This window comes from Montipora foliosa, chromosome 1 (assembly GCF_036669935.1).
Source record: "Montipora foliosa isolate CH-2021 chromosome 1, ASM3666993v2, whole genome shotgun sequence".
Taxonomy (NCBI): Eukaryota; Metazoa; Cnidaria; class Anthozoa; order Scleractinia; family Acroporidae; genus Montipora; species Montipora foliosa.
The window spans coordinates 10,442,056-10,463,893 of NC_090869.1; the positions used below are offsets into that span (position 1 = coordinate 10,442,056).

General features: G+C 41.1%; 1 long non-coding RNA gene across 1 annotated transcript; it reads left to right on the forward strand.

Annotated features, from left to right (window-relative positions):
• The first annotated feature begins 1,453 nt into the window (after nt 1–1,453).
• LOC137974850 (uncharacterized) lies at nt 1,454–5,192 on the forward strand. The gene is made up of 3 exons (XR_011117509.1): nt 1,454–1,508; nt 2,568–2,644; nt 3,120–5,192. It is a non-coding gene; the product is annotated as an uncharacterized lncRNA (long non-coding RNA).
• Nucleotides 5,193–21,838: the final 16,646 nt, after the last annotated feature.

Genomic DNA, 21,838 nt, shown 5'->3' on the forward strand with positions numbered 1-21,838 from the left:
TACAATAAATAGTTTATTGTTTCAGGTTCTCTTTCCTTCTCCTCTTATCCCTTTGTCTCTCGTATGCATTCACTCTCTTCTCGTTCACTTTGTTGCATGTTTGACGAATCATATGTCTCCATTCAGTTCTATTCTCTACCATAGCCTTCCATTGTCCAAGTGCATTACCACACTTCAGCGCACTTTTACACGTGCACTTTTACTCAAGAGTGTGTTTTGTTATAGGCTGCAAGCAGGCTCTTCAGTTGAAATGGCGCGCAGACGAAATATAGGGGCTTGGTTACTGGCTTCGGAAAAAACTAGTAACCAAGCCCCTATATTTCGACCGTGCGCCATTTTCAAAAGAAGAGCCTGCTTGCAGACTAGTTTTGTTATCTTTGAACTGAATTTATTACCAAAGCTGTAAAAAGTAAAGACCTCAAAACGGGACAGGACATTACAAAATAATTCAGCTTGTGAACGTGTGAGCCAAAGGGCCACTGCTGGCACGACATCTGGGTGACCCCTCAAATGGTCTGCATGACTCCCCACTTGAAAAAAGTAACTGGAACGCTGCAGTTCAATACCACCAAACTCATCTCCTTCTGTTTTTGAATAATACGTACCACAGGCAACCCAGTTTACGGTCATAGAGCGTCTAGTTTACTTCTTGATTGAAACAGATTTTCTTGATACACGCTCATATTCCCTACCAGCCAATCAAAACGCGCGTCTGACAACACCTAACCAATCAAAATTTGTGTGATGTCACAGCCGTTTGCATGCTCTCATCTAAACACAGCTATTAACCAATGAGAATGCGCGTACTATCCTAATTATTTTATAAAGATCTCTAAGAATTAAAAGGTAAAAGAATAATTACAAGTTTTACGAGTTTAAAAAAGTAGGTTTTTAAACGATTCTTAAAAATGTCAACAGAGTTACTTAATCTTAAATTTAGTCGGAGAGTATTTGACGATTTGGGGGCAACTACGCCGAAGGCACGATCCCCATATGCTTTCAAGGGAGCTGACGGAATAGCCAAAAGTCTCAATGACCATGCATAACCTCAGCTGCAGAGTGCGTGACTGTATTGTGTACTGAACCAAGTCACAGATGTCAATCAATCAATCAATCAACCATAATATTCAAAGTTAAAAGCTTGTGGGGTCATTTATCGAAGGATCCAATGGACTTAAGTCTTGGAAAGAAGCCGCTGAGGGAGTCCATATAAAAGAGAATTGCAATTATCTAATTTTGACGTGATCAATTAATTAAGAGATACTTTCGAATTTTAGCAATGTTTCTAAGGTGATAATGCGCAGACTTGCAAATGGCTCTCACTTGATCTAAAAACAACTAGTCCCAAGATTACGAGTTGAAGGTGTCTGAACTAATAGATTCCAAGGAGGGGGGTCTTGACCGATATTTTGAGCTTGTTAAAGCAAACTCGGTCTTATCTTGATTCAATTTCAGCTTGTTATTAACCTTCCAGTTGTCAATCTGACAGACACGAACGTTTTATCAAGGTGGGCACTTCACTGCAATAGCTACAATCATAGACTAAACTGTTGGGAAGGTTAGCACTTTTGACGTCCTCATTTCTTCTCTCCCCTTCCCCCTCCTTCAATGTTGTGCAAAACTGAATGGTTTCAGTGGGAAATTGTTGAGTTACCTTCCAACACTGAATAGGGGGGAACGGGGCTATGTAAGAGAAAGTGAAACTATTTCTTTTGAGCTTTAACGGAAGCGGGTTGAAATACAGCTCTGGTGTGGTTCATTTACATACTACTTTTGTCTATGATTGTAGCTTCCATCAAATACTAAATAAAGTTGAGTGTTATCTGCATAAAAATTATACTCAAGGTTATAATACTTAACGATGTCAGCAAGCCTTGAAGCCGTGATAGCGTAAATAGAAAAGAGGTCCGAGGACAGATCCGTGCGGAACACCACGTTCCAATACACGTTGGTAGTATTAATGACATGGAATTATTGGCACTGACAAACTGTGTGCGCGATGAGCCAGGCAAGCAGTTCCCTTTACTCCTTCACAGCCTTGACAAAAGAATTTCATGTTGGTAGAAAGAGTGTCATGTTAGTATTCATAACACTCGTAATGAAACAGCGACAGTGAATACGTGAAAATAAGATATCTCAGGGGACTCAAGGCATGCAGACACGTGCGCCAAGGTGTAGCAGGGCTATAAATGCCGCATGGAAGCAGGACACTCCTGCTTTGCTTGGTTTCAGCCGGCGGAGCAGTGAAGAAGTGATCTTTGACGAGAATCTTTTTTTTCTTTTCTTCCCTAATTCCCCGGCTGATGGCGGTTGCTGAGGATTAAGACGAAGCTCCTCAGGTTAATCCCCAGTTGTCTCAGTGTAAGCAGCGCCGATTCCACAATCCGTTTGGAATAACCGGGACTAAGAGCAGGGCGAGCTCGGAGTGAATTTCTGTCTTGTGTCTTAATTATCCGTGCTTGTACGTTAGGATGTTGCGTTGTTGGTAAAATATTTTTTGGTTTTGCATAGAATTGACCCGACTTTTTCGTTAGTGTGATAAGTATTTTCGTTGTTTGTTCCCACAGGACCTTTCGTTGTTAGTTGTCGCATAATCCTCTGCTGTTCCGATGCCTCATGTGGCCACAGGCTGCTTTCTCATCAGGTTATATTTTGTTCTTTGTGACAGATGGAGTCATAATTAAGCCGTGTGCAGTCACGGGCATTCTGGAACTTAGAACAGATTCGGTGATACGCCGTGTGTAGTCATCTGGGTATATCCTGTTATTTTTGGCAGATGGCGTCATGCGCTGTGTGTAGTCACGGGCATTCTATAACTTGATACAAATGCGGTCATACGCCGTGTGTAGTCACGGGCACCCAACGGAGTTGTTCTGCAGGGAATGCATGTGCTGGCGCGAAAAGAAGTATTGGGAAGTTGTATTGAGGCCTTTTGCCACGCTCATTTAGGCGTACAATGTATTAAATTGTCGCTTTCCTGCTAACTTGCTGGGAAACTTCCGCCCGGACATGGTGGCAGACGGAATGTTGGTTTGTTTTTGCAGGGAGTGCGAAACAGATAAAAATTTTCCAGCCGGTAGAGAAGGGAAAGGCTAATTTTTGGTTTATTTTATGGCTAGGGATTATAAGGATCACGAGAATATCTTTGATGTCGTGACATGCATCGCTGGAATAGTTCCGGGGGGTCAACGATGACCCCTTATGATGGGGGAAATCGTGAGCGTAACTTACGGGGATTATCAGCAGGTAACCTTTCAGTAGGCTGTTATTACTGTCACAGTGGTAAACTAGGACAGTTCAAGGTCAGCTGCAATCAACGAAAGAGCGATCTTCCTGCTATGGGAGAGAAAAATGGGGCTCCTCAGCCGCCAACAAACTAACGAGTGGACAGTATGATAGGACTCATGTGATTTCTGGGCCTCATTAATGAACGTGTCAGAATTGTACGTGTCCCGAGTACGAGCGGTTTCTTCTTCTAATTGAAATCTGGTTGGTCACAGAGGTTTGGTGGTTTTGAAAACGGGTCTCTTTTCATAACACTCATAATGATATGCCAAAGTGGATACGTTAAATTAAGATATCTCGGGAGACTCAAGGCACTTAGACACGTGCGCCAAGATGTAGCAGGGCTGTAAATAGGGAGATTACGAAACGAGGACGACGAGGCTACGAGGGCTTCATTTAAAAATACAAGTGCGCGTTTTTCATATCACTACGAAGCTATTTCGTGTCGTTTCGCGTTAAAGATGTGTAGTAACTGTCGAGGAATTGAACTGGTATGAGTGGGTTGGAAGCGTACAGAGACTGAAAATTCATCGTCATGTGCTAACGTCCTCCACAGAACCTTGAATTTGGTCATTTCACGTCGTCATGTAGGAGATGACGGCAAAGAAATGTACTAAAATGTAAAACGGACGCGCAGAGCGTGCAGAGCCATTGTTTTTGCACACTAAACCTATTGTTTTGTACCTTCGTTGTTACCGTCGGCGTCTCCCTAATGCCGCGTAGAAGCAGAACACTCCTTTTCTGTCCAGCGGGGGCGGTGAAGAAGGGATCGGCCCACCCACCTTCGAACAAATAGAAAATTTGCCTGGGTCATTCTTCAGTGCTACCCTAAGCCAAGCTGCCCCAGCTTGGCTTAGCCCACTTAGCAATATTGTTCCCGTGCATACTATCTTATTTTAACTGAGCATGAATGAGAGCGTTGTGAAATAGATTACTAGTTGTGGTATTATAGGTAGTATTCATATTGTATTATATGTAGTTTCAGCTTGACTGTTAGTAATGTCCTTTTTGTATTTAAAAACCTCGCAGCATTGTTTTATCGGGTTTAAAAACACGAAGCCTAGCCGAGTCTTTTAACATATTGTTTTTAGACCCGATAAAACGCGTGCGGCGAGTTTTTTAGAACGGCTTCCAGAACATTCCGCAAAAAGCGTATCCCACGGGCTGAGTCCGAACAAAGAAGGTTGAAATTGTGAGGGGACGATATTGGCATAGAAGCAATATGGTAATTTTAAAAGCGTGTTTTTTTCCTGTTAGTCCTTTCTTTGTAAAGTTGCAGTCAATGGTCGAACAAGGTTGGTTAAATATGCTGCGAAAGAGAAAGTTCAGAGAATTGAAAACTGCCGATGAAGAAAAAGCCTTCAAGTTGTTGGAAAAATCCTTTCCAAAATCAACCTGACGATGTGTCACAAATTTACTCTGGTCCCAAAGGTTTTTCTTGAGCATGGAGAGAGCCGCAAAGCAGCGAAGACGAGTCGCAAAGCGGCGAGAAAGAGAAAAACCTCTGGTTGCCTTGGACTTGAATCTCACGTTCATGCACACGCCAGCTGTAAAACGTGTCAAATTGATAATTAACAAAGGGTCCAATGGCAACTTATATTAAGGTCTGGCTAAACATTTTCAACATTTTCAACACAACATGTCGATGTTTATGTGCCCCATGCCCCTGGTGCGCAACAAGTGGACCTAGCGCGCATGCCCTAGCTATATATAGTGCAACAATGTTGCGTGAACGACATGCAACATCAACACTGAAGGAATATGTTTTCTCTGTAGTGGTAATAACATTGAGGACGAAACCCATCTCTTACTAAATTGTAAGAGATTCCTCGATAAGAGACACGTTCCTTTCCAAAAGTGAAACAAAATTTTATGATAAACGAAAATTATCACATGAAAATTTGATATCGCAGCTAATGAATTCTAATGATAACTATATTAACCTTCAAGTAATTGTGTTCATCTCATCGTTCAAATGTACTTTGAAGTGAGAGATAAATTGATTTGACCCTTTTTTTGGATATGGGATACTAATACGAGCAAATTCTGAATGCGCTTATTGCATAGAGATGTCGAGCTGGACTTTCGTACTAAGAGGACAGGTAATCTGCAAATACAAATATCGGTATTCTCTTTTTTACATTATTATACCGTTTCTTTGACACGAGAATTACAGCGAAATGAAAGCAAAACTTTGTCGCGAATTTTCTATGGTAAAAACTTGTTTAGAAATCCAAAATCTACGTTAACAGCACACACCAGGCCTACTCCTGAATACCTGGCTAGAAATCTCATTTCCTCTGGCCGCGCTTCAGCCATTCGATGAGGGCCAGTCTCGTGCTTCTTAAGTTGCCTCGCTCATGCCCAAAAAGAATTCTGGGTAATTCTGCCATTCCATGACAAGGGAAGACTCCCGATTCTCATTTCATAGTTTTTTTCATAAGTGTCGGGCCACCCAGTCCTACCAGCAAAATAACGCATCGATTGAAGGTTTTAGCTTTCAAAACTTGCCCAGATTGTGTCAGTAGGTCCTGGAATTCGTCCACAGAAAGGCCAGAGAGACAACTTCACTCGTGAACTGCCATGTTTACAACAGAGCATTTTAGGCGTCCCAGTCTGCATGAAACCATCTCTCGCCTATGTCTGAGACAAGACCAGACACGCACGGTTCTTACGTTACGTTTTTGCCTATAAAATCAGCTGAAATGTCAATTGCTGGTCCAAAAAAAAAAAAACAAAAAAAAAAAAACGGCATGTTAATTTTTTTTGGTAGGCTAGGTATCGAAGAGCCAGAACATTTGCGCATGGGCTGACAGAATGTTTGAACAAGAGAGAAAAACGCAGTACCTCCAGACACCGGCGCTGGAGCGTCGTACCAAACGAGTTATCCCGGGACTTCGGCCCGTGCGATCGCTTTTGGACGCAGTTGGCCATTTGCTGCTTTCTGCTACCGACCTTGCCTCCCGGTACTTCATTGAGGGAGAGATATGTCGGCCCCTAAACCATATGTGACAAATCCCACGCCTACTCACAGCTCCAAACCGCCCTTGTCAATATAGCGTAAGAATTAGATGGCTTATATATTTAAGAGAAAAGTCATTTTATCTGTCATATGGTAAGCACTGGAGTCGCAGATTACAAAGAGTGCGCATGCGCCCTTCTAAAGGTAACATACATACAGTCATAAGCTTTTTCCGAATAACTATAGGAGCTAATATCTTCGAGACATTACATTTACAGCTAAAATACATAGCATATACAGATACCTACTAAATACATAATTTAAATATATATACATAAAAAAGAAAAGCTGCTGTACAAAATGCGGCCCTGGATTCTCTTTTAAAAACAGTAAATTCATAGGTACGGATAAAATCAGGTAGCGCATTCCGCAACTTAGCTGATACGTAAGTAAAAAGAGAACTAAGACCATTACTGGTTGCTCCAGGTTTATTGCGAAAAAGAATGTAATTTCCGCGAAGGTCATGCATAAGAAGGGGACGGGAGAGAAAACGTATTTTTCATATAAACAGAAAAACCCTTTCTTCCAAAAAAAAAAAAGCAAAAAAAAACCCACATACTTTTATCAAGTAATACGAGGACATTTTGAATGCGCTTATTGCATAGACATGTCGAGCTTGACTTTCGTACTAAGAGGACAGGTAATCTGCAAATATAAATATTGTTATTCTCTTTTTTACATTATTATACCGTTTCTTTGACACGAGAATTACAGTGAAATGAAAGCACAACTTTGTCGCGAATTTTCTATGATAAAAACTTGTTTAGAAATCCAAAATCTACGTTAACAGCACACACCAGGCCTACTCCTGAATATCTGGCTAGAAATCATTTCCTCTGGCCGCGCTTCAGCCATTCGATGAGGGCCAGTCTCGTGCTTCTTAAGTTGCCTCGCTCATGCCCAAAAAGAATTCTGGGTAATTCTGCCATTCCATGACAAGGGAAGACTCCCGATTCTCATTTCATAGTTTTTTTCATAAGTGTCGGGCCACCCAGTCCTACCAGCAAAATAACGCATCGATTGAAGGTTTTAGCTTTCAAAACTTGCCCAGATTGTGTCAGTAGGTCCTGGAATTCGTCCACAGAAAGGCCAGAGAGACAACTTCACTCGTGAACCGCCATGTTTAAAACAGAGCATTTTAGGCGTCCCAGTCTGCATGAAACCATCTCTCGCCTCTGTCTGAGACAAGACCAGACACGCACGGTTCTTACGTTACGTTTTTGCCTATAAAATCAACTGAAATGTCAATTGCTGGTACAAAAAAAAAAAAGAAAAAAAAAATAAAACAAGAATGTTAATTTTTTTGGTAGGCTAGGTATCGAAGAGCCAGAACATTTGCGCATGGGCTGACAGAATGTTTGAACAAGAGAGAAAAACGCAGTACCTCCAGACACCGGCGCTGGAGCGTCGTACCAAACGAGTCATCCCGGGATTTCGGCCCGTGCGATCGCTTTTGGACGCAGTTGGCCCTTTGCTGCTTTCTGCTACCGACCTTGCCTCCCGGTACGGCATTGAGGGAGAGATATGTCGGTCCCTAAACCATATGTGACAAATCCCACGCCTACTCACAGCTCCAAACCGCCCTTGTCAATATAGCGTAAGAATTAGATGGCTTATATATTTAAGAGAAAAGTCATTTTATCTGTCATATGGTAAGCACTGGAGTCGCAGATTACAAAGTGTGCGCATGCGCCCTTCTAAAGGTAACATACATACAGTCATAAGCTTTTTCCGAATAACTACAGGAGCTAATATCTTCGAGACATTACATTTACAGCTAAAATACATAGCATATACAGATACCTACTAAATACATAATTTAAATATATATACATAAAAAAGAAAAGCTGCTGTACAAAATGCGGCCCTGGATTCTCTTTTAAAAACAGTAAATTCATAGGTACGGATAAAATCAGGTAGCGCATTCCGCAACTTAGCTGATACGTAAGTAAAAAGAGAACTAAGACCATTACTGGTTGCTCCAGGTTTATTGCGAAAAAGAATGTAATTTCCGCGAAGGTCATGCATAAGAAGGGGACGGGAGAGAAAACGTATTTTTCATATAAACAGAAAAACCCTTTCTTCCAAAAAAAAAAAAAGCAAAAAAAAACCCACATACTTTTATCAAGTAATACGAGGACATTTTGAATGCGCTTATTGCATAGACATGTCGAGCTTGACTTTCGTACTAAGAGGACAGGTAATCTGCAAATATAAATATTGTTATTCTCTTTTTTACATTATTATACCGTTTCTTTGACACGAGAATTACAGTGAAATGAAAGCACAACTTTGTCGCGAATTTCCTATGATAAAAACTTGTTTAGAAATCCAAAATCTACGTTAACAGCACACACCAGGCCTACTCCTGAATATCTGGCTAGAAATCATTTCCTCTGGCCGCGCTTCAGCCATTCGATGAGGGCCAGTCTCGTGCTTCTTAAGTTGCCTCGCTCATGCCCAAAAAGAATTCTGGGTAATTCTGCCATTCCATGACAAGGGAAGACTCCCGATTCTCATTTCATAGTTTTTTTCATAAGTGTCGGGCCACCCAGTCCTACCAGCAAAATAACGCATCGATTGAAGGTTTTAGCTTTCAAAACTTGCCCAGATTGTGTCAGTAGGTCCTGGAATTCGTCCACAGAAAGGCCAGAGAGACAACTTCACTCGTGAACCGCCATGTTTAAAACAGAGCATTTTAGGCGTCCCAGTCTGCATGAAACCATCTCTCGCCTCTGTCTGAGACAAGACCAGACACGCACGGTTCTTACGTTACGTTTTTGCCTATAAAATCAACTGAAATGTCAATTGCTGGTACAAAAAAAAAAAAAAAGAAAAAAAAAAAACAGCATGTTAATTTTTTTTGGTAGGCTAGGTATCGAAGAGCCAGAACATTTGCGCATGGGCTGACAGAATGTTTGAACAAGAGAGAAAAACGCAGTACCTCCAGACACCGGCGCTGGAGCGTCGTACCAAACGAGTCATCCCGGGATTTCGGCCCGTGCGATCGCTTTTGGACGCAGTTGGCCCTTTGCTGCTTTCTGCTACCGACCTTGCCTCCCGGTACGGCATTGAGGGAGAGATATGTCGGTCCCTAAACCATATGTGACAAATCCCACGCCTACTCACAGCTCCAAACCGCCCTTGTCAATATAGCGTAAGAATTAGATGGCTTATATATTTAAGAGAAAAGTCATTTTATCTGTCATATGGTAAGCACTGGAGTCGCAGATTACAAAGTGTGCGCATGCGCCCTTCTAAAGGTAACATACATACAGTCATAAGCTTTTTCCGAATAACTACAGGAGCTAATATCTTCGAGACATTACATTTACAGCTAAAATACATAGCATATACAGATACCTACTAAATACATAATTTAAATATATATACATAAAAAAGAAAAGCTGCTGTACAAAATGCGGCCCTGGATTCTCTTTTAAAAACAGTAAATTCATAGGTACGGATAAAATCAGGTAGCGCATTCCGCAACTTAGCTGATACGTAAGTAAAAAGAGAACTAAGACCATTACTGGTTGCTCCAGGTTTATTGCGAAAAAGAATGTAATTTCCGCGAAGGTCATGCATAAGAAGGGGACGGGAGAGAAAACGTATTTTTCATATAAACAGAAAAACCCTTTCTTCCAAAAAAAAAAAAAGCAAAAAAAAACCCACATACTTTTATCAAGTAATACGAGGACATTTTGAATGCGCTTATTGCATAGACATGTCGAGCTTGACTTTCGTACTAAGAGGACAGGTAATCTGCAAATATAAATATTGTTATTCTCTTTTTTACATTATTATACCGTTTCTTTGACACGAGAATTACAGTGAAATGAAAGCACAACTTTGTCGCGAATTTCCTATGATAAAAACTTGTTTAGAAATCCAAAATCTACGTTAACAGCACACACCAGGCCTACTCCTGAATATCTGGCTAGAAATCATTTCCTCTGGCCGCGCTTCAGCCATTCGATGAGGGCCAGTCTCGTGCTTCTTAAGTTGCCTCGCTCATGCCCAAAAAGAATTCTGGGTAATTCTGCCATTCCATGACAAGGGAAGACTCCCGATTCTCATTTCATAGTTTTTTTCATAAGTGTCGGGCCACCCAGTCCTACCAGCAAAATAACGCATCGATTGAAGGTTTTAGCTTTCAAAACTTGCCCAGATTGTGTCAGTAGGTCCTGGAATTCGTCCACAGAAAGGCCAGAGAGACAACTTCACTCGTGAACCGCCATGTTTAAAACAGAGCATTTTAGGCGTCCCAGTCTGCATGAAACCATCTCTCGCCTCTGTCTGAGACAAGACCAGACACGCACGGTTCTTACGTTACGTTTTTGCCTATAAAATCAACTGAAATGTCAATTGCTGGTACAAAAAAAAAAAAGAAAAAAAAAAAAAAACAGCATGTTAATTTTTTTTGGTAGGCTAGGTATCGAAGAGCCAGAACATTTGCGCATGGGCTGACAGAATGTTTGAACAAGAGAGAAAAACGCAGTACCTCCAGACACCGGCGCTGGAGCGTCGTACCAAACGAGTCATCCCGGGATTTCGGCCCGTGCGATCGCTTTTGGACGCAGTTGGCCCTTTGCTGCTTTCTGCTACCGACCTTGCCTCCCGGTACGGCATTGAGGGAGAGATATGTCGGTCCCTAAACCATATGTGACAAATCCCACGCCTACTCACAGCTCCAAACCGCCCTTGTCAATATAGCGTAAGAATTAGATGGCTTATATATTTAAGAGAAAAGTCATTTTATCTGTCATATGGTAAGCACTGGAGTCGCAGATTACAAAGTGTGCGCATGCGCCCTTCTAAAGGTAACATACATACAGTCATAAGCTTTTTCCGAATAACTACAGGAGCTAATATCTTCGAGACATTACATTTACAGCTAAAATACATAGCATATACAGATACCTACTAAATACATAATTTAAATATATATACATAAAAAAGAAAAGCTGCTGTACAAAATGCGGCCCTGGATTCTCTTTTAAAAACAGTAAATTCATAGGTACGGATAAAATCAGGTAGCGCATTCCGCAACTTAGCTGATACGTAAGTAAAAAGAGAACTAAGACCATTACTGGTTGCTCCAGGTTTATTGCGAAAAAGAATGTAATTTCCGCGAAGGTCATGCATAAGAAGGGGACGGGAGAGAAAACGTATTTTTCATATAAACAGAAAAACCCTTTCTTCCAAAAAAAAAAAAGCAAAAAAAAACCCACATACTTTTATCAAGTAATACGAGGACATTTTGAATGCGCTTATTGCATAGACATGTCGAGCTTGACTTTCGTACTAAGAGGACAGGTAATCTGCAAATATAAATATTGTTATTCTCTTTTTTACATTATTATACCGTTTCTTTGACACGAGAATTACAGTGAAATGAAAGCACAACTTTGTCGCGAATTTCCTATGATAAAAACTTGTTTAGAAATCCAAAATCTACGTTAACAGCACACACCAGGCCTACTCCTGAATATCTGGCTAGAAATCATTTCCTCTGGCCGCGCTTCAGCCATTCGATGAGGGCCAGTCTCGTGCTTCTTAAGTTGCCTCGCTCATGCCCAAAAAGAATTCTGGGTAATTCTGCCATTCCATGACAAGGGAAGACTCCCGATTCTCATTTCATAGTTTTTTTCATAAGTGTCGGGCCACCCAGTCCTACCAGCAAAATAACGCATCGATTGAAGGTTTTAGCTTTCAAAACTTGCCCAGATTGTGTCAGTAGGTCCTGGAATTCGTCCACAGAAAGGCCAGAGAGACAACTTCACTCGTGAACCGCCATGTTTAAAACAGAGCATTTTAGGCGTCCCAGTCTGCATGAAACCATCTCTCGCCTCTGTCTGAGACAAGACCAGACACGCACGGTTCTTACGTTACGTTTTTGCCTATAAAATCAACTGAAATGTCAATTGCTGGTACAAAAAAAAAAAAAGAAAAAAAAAAAAAACAGCATGTTAATTTTTTTTGGTAGGCTAGGTATCGAAGAGCCAGAACATTTGCGCATGGGCTGACAGAATGTTTGAACAAGAGAGAAAAACGCAGTACCTCCAGACACCGGCGCTGGAGCGTCGTACCAAACGAGTCATCCCGGGATTTCGGCCCGTGCGATCGCTTTTGGACGCAGTTGGCCCTTTGCTGCTTTCTGCTACCGACCTTGCCTCCCGGTACGGCATTGAGGGAGAGATATGTCGGTCCCTAAACCATATGTGACAAATCCCACGCCTACTCACAGCTCCAAACCGCCCTTGTCAATATAGCGTAAGAATTAGATGGCTTATATATTTAAGAGAAAAGTCATTTTATCTGTCATATGGTAAGCACTGGAGTCGCAGATTACAAAGTGTGCGCATGCGCCCTTCTAAAGGTAACATACATACAGTCATAAGCTTTTTCCGAATAACTACAGGAGCTAATATCTTCGAGACATTACATTTACAGCTAAAATACATAGCATATACAGATACCTACTAAATACATAATTTAAATATATATACATAAAAAAGAAAAGCTGCTGTACAAAATGCGGCCCTGGATTCTCTTTTAAAAACAGTAAATTCATAGGTACGGATAAAATCAGGTAGCGCATTCCGCAACTTAGCTGATACGTAAGTAAAAAGAGAACTAAGACCATTACTGGTTGCTCCAGGTTTATTGCGAAAAAGAATGTAATTTCCGCGAAGGTCATGCATAAGAAGGGGACGGGAGAGAAAACGTATTTTTCATATAAACAGAAAAACCCTTTCTTCCAAAAAAAAAAAAGCAAAAAAAAACCCACATACTTTTATCAAGTAATACGAGGACATTTTGAATGCGCTTATTGCATAGACATGTCGAGCTTGACTTTCGTACTAAGAGGACAGGTAATCTGCAAATATAAATATTGTTATTCTCTTTTTTACATTATTATACCGTTTCTTTGACACGAGAATTACAGTGAAATGAAAGCACAACTTTGTCGCGAATTTCCTATGATAAAAACTTGTTTAGAAATCCAAAATCTACGTTAACAGCACACACCAGGCCTACTCCTGAATATCTGGCTAGAAATCATTTCCTCTGGCCGCGCTTCAGCCATTCGATGAGGGCCAGTCTCGTGCTTCTTAAGTTGCCTCGCTCATGCCCAAAAAGAATTCTGGGTAATTCTGCCATTCCATGACAAGGGAAGACTCCCGATTCTCATTTCATAGTTTTTTTCATAAGTGTCGGGCCACCCAGTCCTACCAGCAAAATAACGCATCGATTGAAGGTTTTAGCTTTCAAAACTTGCCCAGATTGTGTCAGTAGGTCCTGGAATTCGTCCACAGAAAGGCCAGAGAGACAACTTCACTCGTGAACCGCCATGTTTAAAACAGAGCATTTTAGGCGTCCCAGTCTGCATGAAACCATCTCTCGCCTCTGTCTGAGACAAGACCAGACACGCACGGTTCTTACGTTACGTTTTTGCCTATAAAATCAACTGAAATGTCAATTGCTGGTACAAAAAAAAAAAAAGAAAAAAAAAAAAAAACAGCATGTTAATTTTTTTTGGTAGGCTAGGTATCGAAGAGCCAGAACATTTGCGCATGGGCTGACAGAATGTTTGAACAAGAGAGAAAAACGCAGTACCTCCAGACACCGGCGCTGGAGCGTCGTACCAAACGAGTCATCCCGGGATTTCGGCCCGTGCGATCGCTTTTGGACGCAGTTGGCCCTTTGCTGCTTTCTGCTACCGACCTTGCCTCCCGGTACGGCATTGAGGGAGAGATATGTCGGTCCCTAAACCATATGTGACAAATCCCACGCCTACTCACAGCTCCAAACCGCCCTTGTCAATATAGCGTAAGAATTAGATGGCTTATATATTTAAGAGAAAAGTCATTTTATCTGTCATATGGTAAGCACTGGAGTCGCAGATTACAAAGTGTGCGCATGCGCCCTTCTAAAGGTAACATACATACAGTCATAAGCTTTTTCCGAATAACTACAGGAGCTAATATCTTCGAGACATTACATTTACAGCTAAAATACATAGCATATACAGATACCTACTAAATACATAATTTAAATATATATACATAAAAAAGAAAAGCTGCTGTACAAAATGCGGCCCTGGATTCTCTTTTAAAAACAGTAAATTCATAGGTACGGATAAAATCAGGTAGCGCATTCCGCAACTTAGCTGATACGTAAGTAAAAAGAGAACTAAGACCATTACTGGTTGCTCCAGGTTTATTGCGAAAAAGAATGTAATTTCCGCGAAGGTCATGCATAAGAAGGGGACGGGAGAGAAAACGTATTTTTCATATAAACAGAAAAACCCTTTCTTCCAAAAAAAAAAAAAGCAAAAAAAAACCCACATACTTTTATCAAGTAATACGAGGACATTTTGAATGCGCTTATTGCATAGACATGTCGAGCTTGACTTTCGTACTAAGAGGACAGGTAATCTGCAAATATAAATATTGTTATTCTCTTTTTTACATTATTATACCGTTTCTTTGACACGAGAATTACAGTGAAATGAAAGCACAACTTTGTCGCGAATTTCCTATGATAAAAACTTGTTTAGAAATCCAAAATCTACGTTAACAGCACACACCAGGCCTACTCCTGAATATCTGGCTAGAAATCATTTCCTCTGGCCGCGCTTCAGCCATTCGATGAGGGCCAGTCTCGTGCTTCTTAAGTTGCCTCGCTCATGCCCAAAAAGAATTCTGGGTAATTCTGCCATTCCATGACAAGGGAAGACTCCCGATTCTCATTTCATAGTTTTTTTCATAAGTGTCGGGCCACCCAGTCCTACCAGCAAAATAACGCATCGATTGAAGGTTTTAGCTTTCAAAACTTGCCCAGATTGTGTCAGTAGGTCCTGGAATTCGTCCACAGAAAGGCCAGAGAGACAACTTCACTCGTGAACCGCCATGTTTAAAACAGAGCATTTTAGGCGTCCCAGTCTGCATGAAACCATCTCTCGCCTCTGTCTGAGACAAGACCAGACACGCACGGTTCTTACGTTACGTTTTTGCCTATAAAATCAACTGAAATGTCAATTGCTGGTACAAAAAAAAAAAAAAGAAAAAAAAAAAAAAACAGCATGTTAATTTTTTTTGGTAGGCTAGGTATCGAAGAGCCAGAACATTTGCGCATGGGCTGACAGAATGTTTGAACAAGAGAGAAAAACGCAGTACCTCCAGACACCGGCGCTGGAGCGTCGTACCAAACGAGTCATCCCGGGATTTCGGCCCGTGCGATCGCTTTTGGACGCAGTTGGCCCTTTGCTGCTTTCTGCTACCGACCTTGCCTCCCGGTACGGCATTGAGGGAGAGATATGTCGGTCCCTAAACCATATGTGACAAATCCCACGCCTACTCACAGCTCCAAACCGCCCTTGTCAATATAGCGTAAGAATTAGATGGCTTATATATTTAAGAGAAAAGTCATTTTATCTGTCATATGGTAAGCACTGGAGTCGCAGATTACAAAGTGTGCGCATGCGCCCTTCTAAAGGTAACATACATACAGTCATAAGCTTTTTCCGAATAACTACAGGAGCTAATATCTTCGAGACATTACATTTACAGCTAAAATACATAGCATATACAGATACCTACTAAATACATAATTTAAATATATATACATAAAAAAGAAAAGCTGCTGTACAAAATGCGGCCCTGGATTCTCTTTTAAAAACAGTAAATTCATAGGTACGGATAAAATCAGGTAGCGCATTCCGCAACTTAGCTGATACGTAAGTAAAAAGAGAACTAAGACCATTACTGGTTGCTCCAGGTTTATTGCGAAAAAGAATGTAATTTCCGCGAAGGTCATGCATAAGAAGGGGACGGGAGAGAAAACGTATTTTTCATATAAACAGAAAAACCCTTTCTTCCAAAAAAAAAAAAGCAAAAAAAAACCCACATACTTTTATCAAGTAATACGAGGACATTTTGAATGCGCTTATTGCATAGACATGTCGAGCTTGACTTTCGTACTAAGAGGACAGGTAATCTGCAAATATAAATATTGTTATTCTCTTTTTTACATTATTATACCGTTTCTTTGACACGAGAATTACAGTGAAATGAAAGCACAACTTTGTCGCGAATTTCCTATGATAAAAACTTGTTTAGAAATCCAAAATCTACGTTAACAGCACACACCAGGCCTACTCCTGAATATCTGGCTAGAAATCATTTCCTCTGGCCGCGCTTCAGCCATTCGATGAGGGCCAGTCTCGTGCTTCTTAAGTTGCCTCGCTCATGCCCAAAAAGAATTCTGGGTAATTCTGCCATTCCATGACAAGGGAAGACTCCCGATTCTCATTTCATAGTTTTTTTCATAAGTGTCGGGCCACCCAGTCCTACCAGCAAAATAACGCATCGATTGAAGGTTTTAGCTTTCAAAACTTGCCCAGATTGTGTCAGTAGGTCCTGGAATTCGTCCACAGAAAGGCCAGAGAGACAACTTCACTCGTGAACCGCCATGTTTAAAACAGAGCATTTTAGGCGTCCCAGTCTGCATGAAACCATCTCTCGCCTCTGTCTGAGACAAGACCAGACACGCACGGTTCTTACGTTACGTTTTTGCCTATAAAATCAACTGAAATGTCAATTGCTGGTACAAAAAAAAAAAAAAGAAAAAAAAAAAAAACAGCATGTTAATTTTTTTTGGTAGGCTAGGTATCGAAGAGCCAGAACATTTGCGCATGGGCTGACAGAATGTTTGAACAAGAGAGAAAAACGCAGTACCTCCAGACACCGGCGCTGGAGCGTCGTACCAAACGAGTCATCCCGGGATTTCGGCCCGTGCGATCGCTTTTGGACGCAGTTGGCCCTTTGCTGCTTTCTGCTACCGACCTTGCCTCCCGGTACGGCATTGAGGGAGAGATATGTCGGTCCCTAAACCATATGTGACAAATCCCACGCCTACTCACAGCTCCAAACCGCCCTTGTCAATATAGCGTAAGAATTAGATGGCTTATATATTTAAGAGAAAAGTCATTTTATCTGTCATATGGTAAGCACTGGAGTCGCAGATTACAAAGTGTGCGCATGCGCCCTTCTAAAGGTAACATACATACAGTCATAAGCTTTTTCCGAATAACTACAGGAGCTAATATCTTCGAGACATTACATTTACAGCTAAAATACATAGCATATACAGATACCTACTAAATACATAATTTAAATATATATACATAAAAAAGAAAAGCTGCTGTACAAAATGCGGCCCTGGATTCTCTTTTAAAAACAGTAAATTCATAGGTACGGATAAAATCAGGTAGCGCATTCCGCAACTTAGCTGATACGTAAGTAAAAAGAGAACTAAGACCATTACTGGTTGCTCCAGGTTTATTGCGAAAAAGAATGTAATTTCCGCGAAGGTCATGCATAAGAAGGGGACGGGAGAGAAAACGTATTTTTCATATAAACAGAAAAACCCTTTCTTCCAAAAAAAAAAAAAGCAAAAAAAACCCACATACTTTTATCAAGTAATACGAGGACATTTTGAATGCGCTTATTGCATAGACATGTCGAGCTTGACTTTCGTACTAAGAGGACAGGTAATCTGCAAATATAAATATTGTTATTCTCTTTTTTACATTATTATACCGTTTCTTTGACACGAGAATTACAGTGAAATGAAAGCACAACTTTGTCGCGAATTTCCTATGATAAAAACTTGTTTAGAAATCCAAAATCTACGTTAACAGCACACACCAGGCCTACTCCTGAATATCTGGCTAGAAATCATTTCCTCTGGCCGCGCTTCAGCCATTCGATGAGGGCCAGTCTCGTGCTTCTTAAGTTGCCTCGCTCATGCCCAAAAAGAATTCTGGGTAATTCTGCCATTCCATGACAAGGGAAGACTCCCGATTCTCATTTCATAGTTTTTTTCATAAGTGTCGGGCCACCCAGTCCTACCAGCAAAATAACGCATCGATTGAAGGTTTTAGCTTTCAAAACTTGCCCAGATTGTGTCAGTAGGTCCTGGAATTCGTCCACAGAAAGGCCAGAGAGACAACTTCACTCGTGAACCGCCATGTTTAAAACAGAGCATTTTAGGCGTCCCAGTCTGCATGAAACCATCTCTCGCCTCTGTCTGAGACAAGACCAGACACGCACGGTTCTTACGTTACGTTTTTGCCTATAAAATCAACTGAAATGTCAATTGCTGGTACAAAAAAAAAAAAAAAGAAAAAAAAAAACAGCATGTTAATTTTTTTTGGTAGGCTAGGTATCGAAGAGCCAGAACATTTGCGCATGGGCTGACAGAATGTTTGAACAAGAGAGAAAAACGCAGTACCTCCAGACACCGGCGCTGGAGCGTCGTACCAAACGAGTCATCCCGGGATTTCGGCCCGTGCGATCGCTTTTGGACGCAGTTGGCCCTTTGCTGCTTTCTGCTACCGACCTTGCCTCCCGGTACGGCATTGAGGGAGAGATATGTCGGTCCCTAAACCATATGTGACAAATCCCACGCCTACTCACAGCTCCAAACCGCCCTTGTCAATATAGCGTAAGAATTAGATGGCTTATATATTTAAGAGAAAAGTCATTTTATCTGTCATATGGTAAGCACTGGAGTCGCAGATTACAAAGTGTGCGCATGCGCCCTTCTAAAGGTAACATACATACAGTCATAAGCTTTTTCCGAATAACTACAGGAGCTAATATCTTCGAGACATTACATTTACAGCTAAAATACATAGCATATACAGATACCTACTAAATACATAATTTAAATATATATACATAAAAAAGAAAAGCTGCTGTACAAAATGCGGCCCTGGATTCTCTTTTAAAAACAGTAAATTCATAGGTACGGATAAAATCAGGTAGCGCATTCCGCAACTTAGCTGATACGTAAGTAAAAAGAGAACTAAGACCATTACTGGTTGCTCCAGGTTTATTGCGAAAAAGAATGTAATTTCCGCGAAGGTCATGCATAAGAAGGGGACGGGAGAGAAAACGTATTTTTCATATAAACAGAAAAACCCTTTCTTCCAAAAAAAAAAAAGCAAAAAAAAACCCACATACTTTTATCAAGTAATACGAGGACATTTTGAATGCGCTTATTGCATAGACATGTCGAGCTTGACTTTCGTACTAAGAGGACAGGTAATCTGCAAATATAAATATTGTTATTCTCTTTTTTACATTATTATACCGTTTCTTTGACACGAGAATTACAGTGAAATGAAAGCACAACTTTGTCGCGAATTTCCTATGATAAAAACTTGTTTAGAAATCCAAAATCTACGTTAACAGCACACACCAGGCCTACTCCTGAATATCTGGCTAGAAATCATTTCCTCTGGCCGCGCTTCAGCCATTCGATGAGGGCCAGTCTCGTGCTTCTTAAGTTGCCTCGCTCATGCCCAAAAAGAATTCTGGGTAATTCTGCCATTCCATGACAAGGGAAGACTCCCGATTCTCATTTCATAGTTTTTTTCATAAGTGTCGGGCCACCCAGTCCTACCAGCAAAATAACGCATCGATTGAAGGTTTTAGCTTTCAAAACTTGCCCAGATTGTGTCAGTAGGTCCTGGAATTCGTCCACAGAAAGGCCAGAGAGACAACTTCACTCGTGAACCGCCATGTTTAAAACAGAGCATTTTAGGCGTCCCAGTCTGCATGAAACCATCTCTCGCCTCTGTCTGAGACAAGACCAGACACGCACGGTTCTTACGTTACGTTTTTGCCTATAAAATCAACTGAAATGTCAATTGCTGGTACAAAAAAAAAAAAAAGAAAAAAAAAAAAAACAGCATGTTAATTTTTTTTGGTAGGCTAGGTATCGAAGAGCCAGAACATTTGCGCATGGGCTGACAGAATGTTTGAACAAGAGAGAAAAACGCAGTACCTCCAGACACCGGCGCTGGAGCGTCGTACCAAACGAGTCATCCCGGGATTTCGGCCCGTGCGATCGCTTTTGGACGCAGTTGGCCCTTTGCTGCTTTCTGCTACCGACCTTGCCTCCCGGTACGGCATTGAGGGAGAGATATGTCGGTCCCTAAACCATATGTGACAAATCCCACGCCTACTCACAGCTCCAAACCGCCCTTGTCAATATAGCGTAAGAATTAGATGGCTTATATATTTAAGAGAAAAGTCATTTTATCTGTCATATGGTAAGCACTGGAGTCGCAGATTACAAAGTGTGCGCATGCGCCCTTCTAAAGGTAACATACATACAGTCATAAGCTTTTTCCGAATAACTACAGGAGCTAATATCTTCGAGACATTACATTTACAGCTAAAATACATAGCATATACAGATACCTACTAAATACATAATTTAAATATATATACATAAAAAAGAAAAGCTGCTGTACAAAATGCGGCCCTGGATTCTCTTTTAAAAACAGTAAATTCATAGGTACGGATAAAATCAGGTAGCGCATTCCGCAACTTAGCTGATACGTAAGTAAAAAGAGAACTAAGACCATTACTGGTTGCTCCAGGTTTATTGCGAAAAAGAATGTAATTTCCGCGAAGGTCATGCATAAGAAGGGGACGGGAGAGAAAACGTATTTTTCATATAAACAGAAAAACCCTTTCTTCCAAAAAAAAAAAAAGCAAAAAAAACCCACATACTTTTATCAAGTAATACGAGGACATTTTGAATGCGCTTATTGCATAGACATGTCGAGCTTGACTTTCGTACTAAGAGGACAGGTAATCTGCAAATATAAATATTGTTATTCTCTTTTTTACATTATTATACCGTTTCTTTGACACGAGAATTACAGTGAAATGAAAGCACAACTTTGTCGCGAATTTCCTATGATAAAAACTTGTTTAGAAATCCAAAATCTACGTTAACAGCACACACCAGGCCTACTCCTGAATATCTGGCTAGAAATCATTTCCTCTGGCCGCGCTTCAGCCATTCGATGAGGGCCAGTCTCGTGCTTCTTAAGTTGCCTCGCTCATGCCCAAAAAGAATTCTGGGTAATTCTGCCATTCCATGACAAGGGAAGACTCCCGATTCTCATTTCATAGTTTTTTTCATAAGTGTCGGGCCACCCAGTCCTACCAGCAAAATAACGCATCGATTGAAGGTTTTAGCTTTCAAAACTTGCCCAGATTGTGTCAGTAGGTCCTGGAATTCGTCCACAGAAAGGCCAGAGAGACAACTTCACTCGTGAACCGCCATGTTTAAAACAGAGCATTTTAGGCGTCCCAGTCTGCATGAAACCATCTCTCGCCTCTGTCTGAGACAAGACCAGACACGCACGGTTCTTACGTTACGTTTTTGCCTATAAAATCAACTGAAATGTCAATTGCTGGTACAAAAAAAAAAAAAAAGAAAAAAAAAAAACAGCATGTTAATTTTTTTTGGTAGGCTAGGTATCGAAGAGCCAGAACATTTGCGCATGGGCTGACAGAATGTTTGAACAAGAGAGAAAAACGCAGTACCTCCAGACACCGGCGCTGGAGCGTCGTACCAAACGAGTCATCCCGGGATTTCGGCCCGTGCGATCGCTTTTGGACGCAGTTGGCCCTTTGCTGCTTTCTGCTACCGACC